Source organism: Argopecten irradians, chromosome 9 (genome assembly GCF_041381155.1).
Source record: "Argopecten irradians isolate NY chromosome 9, Ai_NY, whole genome shotgun sequence".
Classification (NCBI taxonomy): Eukaryota; Metazoa; Mollusca; class Bivalvia; order Pectinida; family Pectinidae; genus Argopecten; species Argopecten irradians.
In genome coordinates this window covers 31,779,691-31,795,130 of record NC_091142.1, presented here as the reverse complement: position 1 = coordinate 31,795,130, position 15,440 = coordinate 31,779,691, and the positions used below count along the sequence as shown (strand labels likewise).

At 35.8% G+C, this 15,440-nt stretch overlaps 1 pseudogene; it reads left to right on the top strand.

Moving 5' to 3' along the window:
• Nucleotides 1-5,986: 5,986 nt before the first annotated feature.
• LOC138332085 (piggyBac transposable element-derived protein 4-like) lies at nucleotides 5,987-13,926 on the top strand (annotated as a pseudogene).
• Nucleotides 13,927-15,440: the final 1,514 nt, after the last annotated feature.

The window sequence follows — 15,440 nt, the reverse complement described above, 5'->3', positions numbered from 1 at the left end:
TCAGTGAAACATATAATGGTGTATACTACATACATGTAAATTACTGAACAAAAACTTTAATTTACATACAAATATATACATAAGAGTATAAGTAAAAAAGAACCGTGTCCATGTGATGGTTTCCATATACATAAAAAGAAAACACAACTATAAAACAGTTTTTTCATCCCTAGCGCTTTCTCGGCTCATGCCGGTCTTCAGGGGTTTGAATTATTTTATTTGTAAAACATGACGTCATAGTACAATGACGTCATAGTAAGATTACGTCATGACATGGTACATAAAGATATTGTGAATTGTTCTGGAAGAAACTAATAAAAACATGAGGACAAAATAAAAACTAATATGAAGTTCCTTTGTCCCGTTCTGAATTTAACACGGGTTTCATAAGTTGAATGAAATACATTTCTTTATTTTCTCTTTTTAAAAGATCTGAATTAGACATTTGATATATTGGTAAAATAAAAAAGTTATCATTAGCACACATATGACAATGTTCGTTTACTGTTAAATATCTGAGATGGTCTGTTTTGGTTTGTTGTCGGTGTAATGTAACTCTCTTTCTCAATTCCATTCCTGTCTGACCAATATAAAAATCTAAGCATTTGCTACAAATAAGTGCGTATATGACATTTTTGGATGTACAATTCATATTAGTTTTAATTTTGAAATTAAAACCATTTTTGAATGTATAATTTTTACACTCTATAATATCACATGTTTTGCAACATTTAGTGACAGAAGTATCTTGAATTTTCGAATCAAATTTTGACGCACATAAAATACGTTTAAGGTTCTTAGGTTGACGCTTGCAATTTATTATTTTCTTGTTAGATAAAATCAATTTCATTCTGTCGCTATTTTTCATGTAATCTTCACAACCTTTTGCAATTGGAAAAATATTGTAGTTGTTTGGATTAAAAGTACTGACAAAAGGTATTATATTGCTTTTGGATTCCACTTTATCCGGTTTCCTTAAATGAATAGGTCCTTCTTTTTTTGCTCTTTCAACTCCATAATCTTTAACTTCTTGTGGATAATGCTGTTTGCGCAGATAAAAGACTAAATTATCTAAGCGTTTAACTAAATTAGTTTTATCACTTACGATTGTGATTAGGGGACGCTAAATTAAAGGGGATATTTAGCTTTACATGCCTTGCATGATTTGAATAAAAATCAAGATAGTTATGCGAATCCGTCGGCTTACAATACTAGTCAGTAGTGTTTTCACCATTTTTAATATGTACAGATATATCCAAAAACGGTAGTTTTACTGTACTAGAATCCATTGTGTACTGTATATCAGGATGTAGCTTATTAAGTTCTTGAAATTATGTATTTACATCTTTATCTGATTGCCAGATTATAAAACAATCGTCTAAAAATCTGATGAAATTCCTTCTTAAATAATCAGCTTGCTCATTGTCTATTTTCCCGATGTTTGTGTAAAGCATTTCCTCTAGGTAACCAAGAACCAAAGTAGCATACGTAGGGGCAACCTTTGTCCCCATCGCTGTACCTTTACATTGCCGATAATATGAATTATCAAAATAAAACACATTTCTATTCAAAACTATTTTCAAAGCTTCCAAAATAAAGTTTTTACTTACTCGATTGTGAATTAAAGCAGGGTGTTTTTCTAGCCAAAAATTGACTGCTTTTAAACCAAGTTCGGTAGGAATGTTTGTATATAAACTAACCACATCAATCGAAATCAATTTGCTACCTGGTACAACCTTTTTTGGTAACCTTGTTAAAAAGTCAAAATCGTCTTTAACAAAACTCGGTACTGTAGGAAAAGTGGTTTTAAAATGATATCTAAAAAATGACTTAAAAGACGTTGTGTAACGCTATTAGATCCACCGACTATAGGTCTGAATTTTAAGTCAGTTGGACAATGTATAGTAATATACTCAGAGTTTTGTTCTTTTATAGCATTAGCAATTTGACTGCTTTTATGAATCTTCGGTAAACCATAAAAGTAACTAGTTTTAAATGAAAAATTTGTTAAGTAATCTATTTCCTCGTTAAGAAGTTCACCGCCTTCTCTGTTAACCAAGTTTACAATTTGTTTAAAAGTCATCTCATCCTGTTCAGAATTACATTCGTTATAAAATTCTTCGTTTTGGATAACATTTTCCTAATCTGTTTAGCATAGTAGTCAGTATCCATGACAACAACAGCGCCACCCTTATCAACCTCCTTAATAATTATTGTCTTATCTTGTGCTACAAGTCAGTAGTGTTTTCACCATTTTTAATATGTATAGATATATCCAAAAACGGTAGTTTTACTGTACTAGAATCCATTGGATACTGTATATCAGGATGTAGCTTATTAAGTTCTTGAAATTATGTATTTACATCTTTATCTGATTGCCAGATTATAAAACAATCGTCTAAAAATCTGATGAAATTCCTTCTTAAATAATCAGCTTGTTCTTTGTCTATTTTCCCGATGTTTCTGTAAAGCATTTCCTTTAGGTAACCAAGAACCAAAGTAGCATACGTAGGGGCAACCTTTGTCCCCATCGCTGTACCTTTACATTGCCGATAATATGAATTATCAAAATAAAACACATTTCTATTCAAAACTATTTTCAAAGCTTCCAAAATAAGGTTTTTACTTACTCGATTGTGAATTAAAGCAGGGTGTTTTTCTAGCCAAAAATTGACTGCTTTTAAACCAAGTTCGGTAGGAATGTTTGTAAAACGAAATCAATTTGCTACCTGGTACAACCTTTTTTGGTAACCTTGTTAAAAAGTCAAAATCGTTTTTAACAAAACTCGGTACTGTAGGACAAAGTGGTTTTAAAATGATATCTAAAAAATGACTTAGACGTTGTGTAACGCTATTAGATCCACCGAATATAGGTCTGAATTTTAAGTCAGTTGGACAATGTTTAGTAATATACTCAGAGTTTTGTTCTTAACGACGTCATAATATTTTATCTCATAAGAGTATATATATTTAAACCTTGTTAGATAGAAATTGACAGAGCTACTATTGTTAACACCTCCCCGTTCACATCGGTACATTTGTACCGATATGACTTTGTTAACGTCATCGTCCAAGTTTGAAGACATCAAATTAACCTTTATATTCGTCGTAGAAGCAATATATTTATATCAACAGAATCAGTGATTTCTCTATTTTATGGACATAAAAATTTCATAATTGTTTTTGCAATATTAAACTGTTCCACTCCAGCTTTACGTCAAAAAACAAGAGACCCATGGGCCTTAACGGTCATCTGACTCATGGCACAAAACAACAAAGTCACAGTATAAAGTATTGGTAAACGATTAATATAAACAATACAAGGAACTCCTTAGTTGAATATGTAAGTTTCTGAAAAAGGTAAATGTCATTTATTGAACAAACTTGGTAGCCCTTCATCCAAATATGGTCGAAACCCATTCAAGGATTAATATAAGGAGGAGTCAGATTTTAAAGCCATTTCAGCAAAGCTCCCATTTTGGACCTCGGTCATACTATCCCCATGGGTCTTACCTCGGTCCTTTATAAAATATGATTGTCCTTACCAAAAGTTCCCCCTTCTGAATCAATTAAAACCCCTATAGACCAATTTTCATTGAGATCGGAGACTGAAACCTTAAAACAGGAAGTGGGTCAGCGGCCATCTTGGAATACCAAAATCTTTACGAAAATGTTTGCATGTTGTTCGGCATCAATTAAAACCCCTATAGACCAATTTTCATTGAGATCGGAGACTGAAACCTTAAAACAGGAAGTGGGCCAGCGGCCATCTTGGAATACCAAAATCTTTACGAAAATGTTTGCATGTTGTTCAGCATCAATTAAAACCCCTATAGACCAATTTTCATTGAGATCGGAGACTGAAACCTTAAAACAGGAAGTGGGCCAGCGGCCATCTTGGAATACCAAAATCTTTACGAAAATGTTTGCATGTTGTTCGGCATCAATTAAAACCCCTATAGACCAATTTTCATTGAGATCGGAGACTGAAACCTTAAAACAGGAAGTGGGCCAGCGGCCATCTTGGAATACCAAAGTCTTTACGAAAATGTTTGCATGTTGTTCGGCATCAATTAAAACCCCTATAGACCAATTTTCATTGAGATCGGAGAATTAAACCTTAAAACAGGAAGTGAGCCAGCTAAAATTAAGAAAATTTGCCCTTTTGGGGCCCCACCCCTCAGTTCCTAGGGTTCAGACCAGACTCATTTATATAAAATATAATTGTGTTTCCCCAATGATGCTTCACACCAAATATGGATAAAATTCATCCAAGGATGGAGGAGCAGTAGGACTTTAAAGTAAAAATTAAGAAAATTTCCCAATTTGGGGCCCCACCCCTCAGCCCCTAGGGGTCGGACCAGGCTCATTTGTAATATGATTGTCCTTCCCCAATGATGTTTCACAACAAATATGGATGAAATCCATCCAAGGATGAAGGAGAAGGATTTTAAAGCTAAAATTAAGAAAATTTCCCCATTTGGGGCCCCACCTCTTAGCCCCTAGGGGTTGGACCAGGCTCATTTATATCAAATATCATTGTCCGTCCCCAATGATGTTTCACATCAAATATGGATGAAATCCATCCAAGGATGAAGGAGGAGTAGGATTTTAAAGCTAAAATTAAGAAAATTTGCCCTTTGGGGGCCCCACCCCTCAGCCCCTAGGGGTTGGACCACGCTCATTTATATAAAATATGATTGTCCGTCCCAAATAATGTTTCACACCAAATATGGATGAAATCCATCCAAGGATGAAGGAGAAGTAGGATTTTAAAGCTAAAATTAAGAAAATTTGCCTTTTTGGGGCCCTACCCCTCAGCCCCTAGGGGTCGGACCAGGCTCATTTATATAAAATATGATTGTCCATCCCAAATGATGTTTCACACCAAATATGGATGAAATCCATCCAAGGATGAAGTAGGAGTAGGTTTTTAAAGCTAAAATTAAGAAAATTTGCCCTTTTGAGGCCCCACCATTCAGCCCCTAGGGGTCGGACCAGGCTCATTTATATAAAATATGATTGTCCTTCATCAATAATGTTTCACACCAAATATGGATGAAATCCATCCAAGGATGAAGGAGGAGTAGGATTTTAAAGCTTAAAATAAGAAAATTCGCCCTTTTGGGGCCCCACCCCTCAGCCCCTAGGGGTCACACCTATCTCAAATATATAAAATATGAATGTCCTTACCTAATGATGTTTCACACTAAATATGGATGAAATCCATCCAAGGATGAAGGAGGAGTAGGATTTTAAAGCTAAAATTAAGAAAATTTGCCCTTTTGTGGCCCCGCCCCTCTGACCCTAGGGGTCGGACCAGGCTCATTTATATAAAATATGATTGTCCTTCCCTAATGAAGTTTCACACCAAATATGGATGAAATCCATCCAAGGATGAAGGAGGAGTAGGATTTTAAAGCTAAAATTAAGAAAATTTGCCCTTTTGAGGCCCCACTCCTCAGCCCCTAGGGGTCGGACCAGGCTCATTTATATAAAATATGATTGTCCTTCCCCAATGATGTTTCAAACCAAATATGGATGAAATCCATCGAAGGATGAAGGAGGAGTAGGATTTTAAAGCTAAAATTAAGAAAATTTGCCCTTTGAGGCCCTGCCCCTCTGACCCTAGGGGTCGGACCAAGCTCATTTATATAAAATATGATTGTCCTTCCCCAATGAAGTTTCACACCAAATATGGATGAAATCCATCCAAGGATGAAGGAGGAGTAGGATTTTAAAGCTTAAAATAAGAAAATTTGCCCTTTTGGTGCCCCACCCCTCAGCCCCTAGGGGTCGGACTAGGCTCATTTATATAAAATATGATTGTCCTTCCCTAATAATGCTTCAGACCAAATATGGATGAAATCCATCAAAGGAGGAGTAGGCTTTTGTATAAATAGTCTTACGCACGGCGCACGACGGACGAAACACGATGACAATAGGTCATTCGGTCAGGATGACCTAAAAACGTCCGTTAAAAAAGTGCCGAAAATAACGTTAAATTTGTCAACATGTTTCGTCAATAAACCACTCGAAAAGCAAAACTAAAGTATTGCAGTGTTAAATAATATATATCAATAAAAAGCTGAGATTCCAAGTAAGAAAATGGTGTTTTTCTTTAGTAATTATTGTATAATTATGTTAGGAAAAAAATCTGTTATAAAAAATGTATGCGATTTTCACCAATAAAATTGCATTTGTGCGTGTTCTGCGATGAAAGATAAATATTTTTATACCTTTTATTTTCATGAAAACACAATATGTTAATGTCATAGATATTTCCTTCTCAAAACAGCTTTAGTTTTGAAAATTGGTGTTCTAGAAACGGAATTATCGCGAAATTACTTAACCATCTTCAAACGGAAAATCGGAAAGTTACCGCAAGCGATGTAACAAATTATGACGTTTGTTTTTGTTTACAGCAACGTCATGATCGTGGCATTGCTAAACCAACTACAGTCTCGATATTTAATCGATATATCAAACTATTGCTGAAGTTTACAAATTAACAACAAATCACGAACATCTACAGGTACGTGTCACTTTATTTCGCTGGTGAAATCTAAAAATAGAACCGCTTTTCACACTATTATGGGATGCTGAATACAACATTCCAGTAGCCCAAACATGGACGATTTATCGGACGTCAACGCTGCAGCCCCGGAGCTTCCTGGCGGTGCAAACGATGGTAACTATTAATCCCAAAATCATCATAGAGTTGGAGTTTTAATTTGAAGTTTAGATTTGATACATTGTTCATGTATAGTAACGGAAACACTCAAGAGTGTTGTCCCTTGGATAGCGTCCATAGAAACGTATGGAAATGAAAACAAACACGATTCGAATTTGGTTGCTCTATTATTTTTACCAAGTCGTTAAGTTCAATCAAACGTAGTAATGATCATAAGCTTACCGTTCATATATATAATGTATAAGTTCCAATTTGTTCTATTAGTTATATTTGAAATAGCGGGGCTAGTTAGAAGTTGGGACGAGTTCGTTGTGAAAAGATCGTAGGCATGATTATGATTAGGTCTAGATGTCATAAAAGACTAGGTATATCAGTAATTCTAGTTGTGATTTATAGGTCTCGTGCGCATCACAAATTAACAGGTGCTCTTTTGTGGCAACCCAGTTCCCTAGGTAGCACAGATCTGTGGCAATTAAACCTCCTCGGAAATTTGACAATATTTTGTCAACATACTGTACAATGTTAAATTGACTTCTTTGTCCCATAATTCCTGGTACATGTTATACAAATGAAACAGATTCATCTGGAAGTTTTATGGGTTAATCGATCATTACAGGTACATGTACGTATGTAGGTAGCTGTGTCACTGTGTTTATTATGTAAAATAATTTATAGGCTATTAAATTGTAGTCACAGCAATATACAATTTTGAAAAAGACCTACATTTGTATCTACATGCAAATTTACATGTATGTATATCTACATGTATTATCAGTGTCATAGCCTTATCCAATTTGCATCATGCACTTGCCAAAGACATTATTTTACATTGCAGTTGATTTTTAAAATGGGCATTTTAATTATTGTCTCACATGTACATGTACATACACATTAATACATTTAAAAAAACATTGTTTTGAGTATAAGATAGTGTAAACATTGATAAAAAGTGATAGAAGGAGGCTAATATATGTAAACTGTTTTGCTAATTTTCAATTTACACTAATGTGTATTTTCTTTTTTAAGATTTTGATGGGTACTATGAACCACATGAAACCCTTGATAAAGGCATGTCAGAGGAAGAGGAGGAATATCTAGATGATATGTTGGATGACCCAGACTATGTGCAGTCAGATGATGACTATGTTGATGGGTATGTTTTCTATTAGGCTTACATTGAAAAAACTTTGCTAGTCGAGATACAATGTACACACATCAATGTAATGTATATATTTACTGATGTAATTTTTTCACAATTTAATATGAATGAAAGAAATTAATTTCAAATAAAAAAAGTCATTAGAGAGGTAAATAGATAAAAAAGTTATTGTCATCAGAGGTTTATAGCAAATCTTTTAATATCTATAATATATGTTACAGCTACAATGTACATTGTACATGTAGCTTTTTCTGATGATTTATATTCTGATTTAATATTTTTACACCAAACAATGTTCTAACTTATACAGTGATCTGTAACTGCATGTATACATACACATTTGTCATGTACATGTATATGTGTATATTTTATACAGTATAATTAAAAATACCATAAAATTAATACCTGTGTATATATAGGCCTATACCTAATCAAGTTATTATTATTATCAAGTATTTGATCATCAATTTTAATTTTCAGAAATGACTCCCAGGGTTCAAGTTTTATGGGGTCTCAGGAGCCATTGGAGGGTGTTTACTGGCAAGATGAAACAGTAGAGGATGAGGCATGCCCAGACCCCAAAACAGCCCCTTTTACACCCCACCAACCACCAGGTGTAAACACAGGAAGACTCAGGAAGTATGCATATATTGAATATTTTGTTCCTCATCTAAACTATATGTTCATTATATAACTAAAATCCTTAAATAGCTTTACAAAGCCCTCGATACTTTCAGGGTTGCAAGTTCAAACCAGAATCTTGTACTTGTAGATGGTTTATAAGTAAAACTTGTATAAATCGATCCTTGTGTAATCTGTATCCCTGTTCATTCCTGCATGATTGTATGACACTGGTTCTTCATAATTTATGTAATTAAAACCTGTGTAATCTGGAAAGCTGCCTATACTGACCAAATATACTGGTCCCTGGCACCTGCAGTGACATCCAGTTTTCTCTCTGAATACCGATCAGCCTTTCATCACATTTCAATACCTATTACTTTCTTACATGGCATTAGTCTAGCTGCTTTATTCTAAATCAACCATAACAGATTTTATTCATCAATAGAAAAAAGTAAAATGCATATTTTTTTCTTTTTAATACCTCTATCTTTCTAGGTGTGTGTGTCTAACTGTATGAATGAATTTAATTCATGAGCAATCAGAAATGACAGAATTAATAACAATCTCTTGGTTATAAAATACTATATATATATGACAATAAGATACTGTAATGATGCACTTTTTATTTTTGATTTATTTGTTTTAATTGATAATTATATAATGTAGTACTTCTTTATGTAAATGCTTAAAGTATTTGTTAATACATAAATACAATCAAATGCAACACCATGCATAGTAGTTAGCTGGTAAAAATAATGTGTATTGTTGTATCTACTGTAGATTTGGGATTTTGTTTCAGAAACTCTCTCAGTACTAAGTCACCAATGGAGTTTCTGAAGCTCTTCCTTACATCCCAGCTGATAGTGTCCCTTTGTATTGCCACCAACGCCTTTGCTGAGTCCTTGATTGCAAAGGGTCAGTTTACGTCATATGCACAGCCGGATGGAACTTGGTGCAGAGTGACTGAGGAGGAAATGTATAAGTAAGTATAGTACACATATCATATATATTGTATGTAATGTAAACATGTACATGGCTACCATTCCATCAAGGGGCCGCGGTAGCCGAGTGGTTAAGATGTCTCGACATTTTACCACAAGCCCTTAACCTCTGGGTCATGAGTTCAAATCCCATGTAGGTAAGTTGCCAGGTACTGGGTACTGGCCGCTGTTCAAGGGTTTTTCTCCGGGTACTCTGACTTTCATCCACCAACAAACCTGACACATCCTTACACAACCCTGGCTGTTAATAGGACATTAAACTAATAAAATACAAACCGATTTCATCTGTCATAAGATATTGATTGAAGACTAAACTTCACTTCATTAATTAACCTTTGTTAATGTATTACATATTTATATTTCAATTTCTTATGTGAATAATACAAACAAAACAAATTGCACCTTCCTGTATGCCAGGCATGTGCATTTTATTAATTGGTTTATTGCCATCATCATATGCCAACAAGAATTCTCACTGATATCTGATTTAATTTGCTTAAGGCTTATTGGCATAATAATATACATGCCATTCACAAAGATATCAACAATGGATAGGTACTGGACATCCAGCTGTCTATACAGATTCAACCCAGTGCCGTTACTACTGTCAAAGAGAAGGTTCCAGGCTATCCTATCATTCCTGCAGATAACACCTCCAGTCGATATTGATAAAAGTAAATATATACCAGTACATAACTGTTTTTCAAATGCACCATAATTATTTTCCCCTTTTCTGAGGCATGTAATTGTAGTCACTTTGTCCTTCTATCCATCCTTGTTTATATAGCCATGATATAACATACAGTCATGTATATTGGTGATACAATATCAGCATTTACAAGCTGTATAATTGTATGTAATATACTTCTTCAAATTATGTTGCGTTTTTTATTATATACACATGCAGGTCTGTTGTATCACTTGCTTATTTTTTGTTGTAGAAGACAAACTGACCAGAAACAACCCATTGGTCGTTTCTGGTCAGAAACCAGACCATATAAACAAGACTTCACAAGAACTCTTTCAACCGTTCCGTAATGTAGCAATTGCCGAAAGAATGGTGGCCTCAAGACACAGGTTTTCTGGAATCCGTCAATTTATAAAAGATAAACCTGTTAAATTTGGTTTAAAATTATGGATTCTTGCAGATACTGAAACTAGATATACCTACAATTTTTATGTTTACTTGGGTAAAAAGAGGTCAGAAATTCTTGACAAGGGGAAAGGTTTAGCATACAGTGTTGTTTTTAATCTTATATCTCCCTTGTTGTATCAAGGTTATCATTTATTTGTAGACAATTTTTATACATCTGTGTATTTGATAAAAGATTTATTATCCAAATCCACCTATCTTACCAAAGTCTATAAAAGTGGTAGTTTCTGCAGGGAGTGGGACGACTGGTTCGCCCGTTGTCAGTTCGGCGCCATGCTTCAGTGATATAGTACTATAAAAAGGGCAACAGTTCCACTATACAGGAAGACACAACATGTATATACCGCAGTTTCCCAAAAACACACACCCCGCACAACATACATGCAACACACTGCATACATGGGAGGCCGTCCTTACATGACCATAGCTGTTAATAGGACGTAAATTAATCAAACAAACAAACAAACAATCTTATTGGTGCTGTCAGGAAAAATAGTTCAGCAATGCCATTATGTTTTAAAACCTCTGTAGAACAGTGGGAAAAAGTTGCATGTAGAGGTGATTTTAGATGGCATAGGCAGGATGGATATGTCACTGTTCAATGGAAAGATTGTAGAACTGTTACTATTGTGTCACCTATTCACAAGGGTTCAGATGTTACGTCTTGTGTTCGTACTATTAAACATAGAACTGGTTTTAAGAAAACCACTGTGTCACAGCCTGCTATTGTAAACTCCTATAATTATGGTATGCTTGGTGTAGATAAAAGTAACCAATATGTCACACAGTATCCTTCATATTTAAGAAGTAAATTTCATTGGTGGAAAGTTCTATTTTTAGCTCACCTGGCCCGAAGGGCCGGTGAGCTTATGTCATGGCGCGGCGTCCGTCGTCCGTCCGTCAACATTTCCTTTAAATCGCTACTAGTCATAGAGTTCTGCATGGATTGTAACCAAATTTGGCCACAAACATCCTTGGGGGAAGGGGAACAGAACTTGTATAAATTTTGGCTCTGACCCCCCGGGGGCAGGAGGGGCGGGGCCCAATAGGGAAAATAAAGGTAAATCCTATAAAACGCTACTTGTCCTAGAGTTCTGCATGGATTGTAACCAAATTTGGCCACAAACATCCTTGAGGGAAGGGGAACAGAACTTGGAAAAATTTTGGCTCTGACCCCCCCAGGAGGGGCGGGGCACAATAGGGGAAATAGAGGTCAATCCTATAAAACGCTACTTGTCCTAGAGTTCTGCATGGATTGTAACCAAATTTGGCCACAAACATCCTTGGCGAAAGGGGAACAGAACTTGTATAAATTTTGGCTCTGACCCCCCGGGGACAGGAGGTGCGGGGCCCAATAGGGGAAATAGAGGTAATCTTATAAATTGCTACTTGTCCTAGAGTTCTGCATGGATTGTAACCAAATTTGACCAGAAACATCCTTGGGGGAAGGGGAACAGAACTTGTATGAATTTTGGCTCTGACCCCCGGGGGCAGGAGGGACGGGGCCCAATAGGGGAAATAGAGGTAAATCCTATAAATAGCTACTTGTCCTAGAGTTCTGCATGGATTGTAACCAAATTTGGCCACAAACATCCTTGGGGGAAGGGGAACAGAACTTGTATGAATTTTGGCTCTGATCCCCTGGGGGCAAGAGGGGTGGGGCCCAATAGGGGAAATAGAGGTAAATCCTTTAAATCGCTACTTGTCCTAGAGTTCTGCATGGATTGTAACCAAATTTGGCCACAAACATCCTTGGCAGAAGGGGAACAGAACTTGTATAAATTTATGCTCTGACCCCCCGGGGGCAGGAGGGGCGGGCCCAATAGGGGAAATAGAGGTAATCTTATAAATTCCTACTTGTTCTAGAGTTCTGCATGGCTTGTAACCAAATTTGACCAGAAACATCCTTGGGGGAAAGAGAATTTGTATAAATTTTGGCTTTGACCCCCTGGGGCAGAAAGAGTGGGGCCTAATAGGGGAATTCAGAAAAGAAACAATGAACTTGAATTCAGAACATTCCTAGGCATTACAAACCAGGTGAGCGATACAGGCCCTCTGGGCCTCTTGTTTCATTCTATTGACATTATGATTGTAAATGGATTTGTTTTGTATAAGCAGTCTACAAGTAATTTGCCATCACATTTTTGACAGCTTGAATTTAGGAAAAGCATTTTCCAATATATTTTTGATACTTATGGAAAGAAAGAGAAGAAAGCTGTATTATCATGTTTACCAGTTGTATCAGAAAAGAGAGTTGATTGTGTAATGTGTAATGCTAAAGCCAGTATACAAGGGCTTCCTTTGCCTAGTAGAAAGACAGTGATGAAATGTGAGGAGTGTAATGTTGGTCTTTGTTTGACCAGAGATAGAAACTGTTTTAAGTTGTGGCATGATGGAAGTGCTGAGAGTGTTAAAATTCAGGATTGGTACAAAGTAAGAGGCAACTATCGGAAGAGGAAATGTTAACTGAATTGATTGTTATACTGAATCAAAACAGTTACTAAAACTGTAAAATATTTAAGGTTTCAGTTTTCTTTAAACGTATTTATGTATTTATTTCTGACAATAATGTACTAAACATTTGTATATTTGTACAATTTGTAAGATACAGTCTGAGGACTATAGTTTTTAAATAATATAAGGTCTTAGTTATGGAGTTATATAATTAGTATGTCTAATTCCCAGGGTCTCAAGCTCTGATTTGAAAATAGGTATGTGCTAAGTCATTGATGGGGGCTTATACATTTTAGTTGGTCCAGTAGCTCTTAAAAATAAGTATAAGGTCATTAGGGGAAGGTGTTCAATGTATTTTGTTTTAATTTCTAGTGAAGTTTCCATATTTGACAATACACGTATAGTTCAATTTTGCTTGTAACAGCATTTCCATTGGATTAGAAATTTAGTTTATCAGCTTATAATGAAAAAAAAATGGCGTCACCGTTTATAACATTGTTCTGATTGGCTGAGATGACAGCCTAATGATTTTATAGACAGAAGAGTCCCAAAATGATGATCTATTCAAATTAATCCTTAAATAATGTCATTGTAATTTTATTTTTTTGAAATACGTGTATTCATATAGTAGTCGCCGTTTTGTATAGAAAGTGATGTTTATACAGGTGTTGTTGCCCTGATTAACTACATCATTGTATGGAGTTCTTTTTACTTCTTTAGGATTTTGTGTGGAGTTGTTTCTCATATAGTTAGAAATAATAGATATTAAATATAAGTAACGAAATTGTTTAAATTGTTTTTATATATTTCAATAAATATTTCATGTTGGATGTAATTGATGAACAAGTACTGATTGTAATGGACACAATTACATAGTCCCCCAAACGCATCCCCAATTGCAACAAATCAAGAATGCAGTTGCACAGTGTATATGGACATCTTGTGAGAATTTTGATGTACTTTTATATAGGAATTCAGGTTCTCCTAAAATGTACATAACTTACATAACTCGGTGGTCATGACCCAGGACCTGGTCATGCCTTGTTCCTGCGTGAATTTTAAGTTAAAACCCCCATTTACCAATTTTCAATGAATTGCTGACGAAAAATTGAAAACAGGAAGTTGGCCCAGGGACAATCTTATAAATTTGTTATCATATTATTCAGTATCCCTTAATACCCCTATATTCTAATTTTCATTGAAATCAGAGACCAAAATATAAAAAAAAGGAAGTTAGTCCAGCGGCCATCTTGGAATACCAAAAATCTTTATGAAAATCTCTTTATGTTGTTCGCCATCCCTTAAGACCTCTGTAGACCAATTTTCATTGAGATCGGAGATCGAAACCTGATTAACAGGAATGAGCCAGCGGCCATCTTGGAATACCAAAATCTTTACGAAAACGTTTGCATGTTCTTCGCCATCCCTAAATAATCCTATAGACCAATATTCATTGAGATCGGGGACCGAAACCTGAAAACAGGAAGTGGGCCAGCGGCCATCCTGGAATACCAAAATCTTGACAAAAATGTTTGCATGTTGTTCGCCATCCCTTAAAACCCCTATATACCAATTTTCATTGAGATAGAAGACCGAAACCTGAAAACAGGAAGTGGGCCAGCGGCCATCTTGGAATACTAAAATCTTTATGAAAATGTTTGCATGTTGTTCGCCATCCCTTAAAACCCCTACATACCAATTTTCATTGAGATCGGAGATCGAAACCTGAAAACAGGAAGTGGGCCAGCGGCCATCTTGGATTACCAAAATCTTTACAAAAATGTTTGCATGTTGTTCACCATCCCTTTAAACCTCTATAGACCAATTTTCATTGAGATATAAAGACCAGACCTGAAAACAGGAATTGGGCCAGCGGCAATCTTGGAATACTAAAATCTTTACGAAAATGTTTGCATGTTGTTCGCCATCCCTTAAACCCCTATAGACCAATTTTCTTTGTGATCGGAGACCAAAACCTGAAAACAGGAAGTGGGCCAGCAGCCATGTTGGAATACCAAAAATCTTCACGAAAATGTTTTCATGATGTTCGCCAACCCTTAAAACCCCTATAGACCAATTTTCATTGAGATCGAAGACCAAAACCTGAAAACAGGAAGTGGGCCAGCGGCCATCTTGGAATACTAAAACCTTCACAAAATTGTTTGCATGTTGTTCGCCATCCCTTAAAACCCCTACAGACCAATTTTCTTTGAGATCGGAGACCGAAAACAGGAAATGGGCCCTGGCGGCCATCTTCGACTTCCGGTCCCGAAAAATAACCACCTTTATGCACCACACCACACCCTATAGAGTCTGTCTACCAAGTTTCATGATCATCGGCCCAGCAGTTTCTGA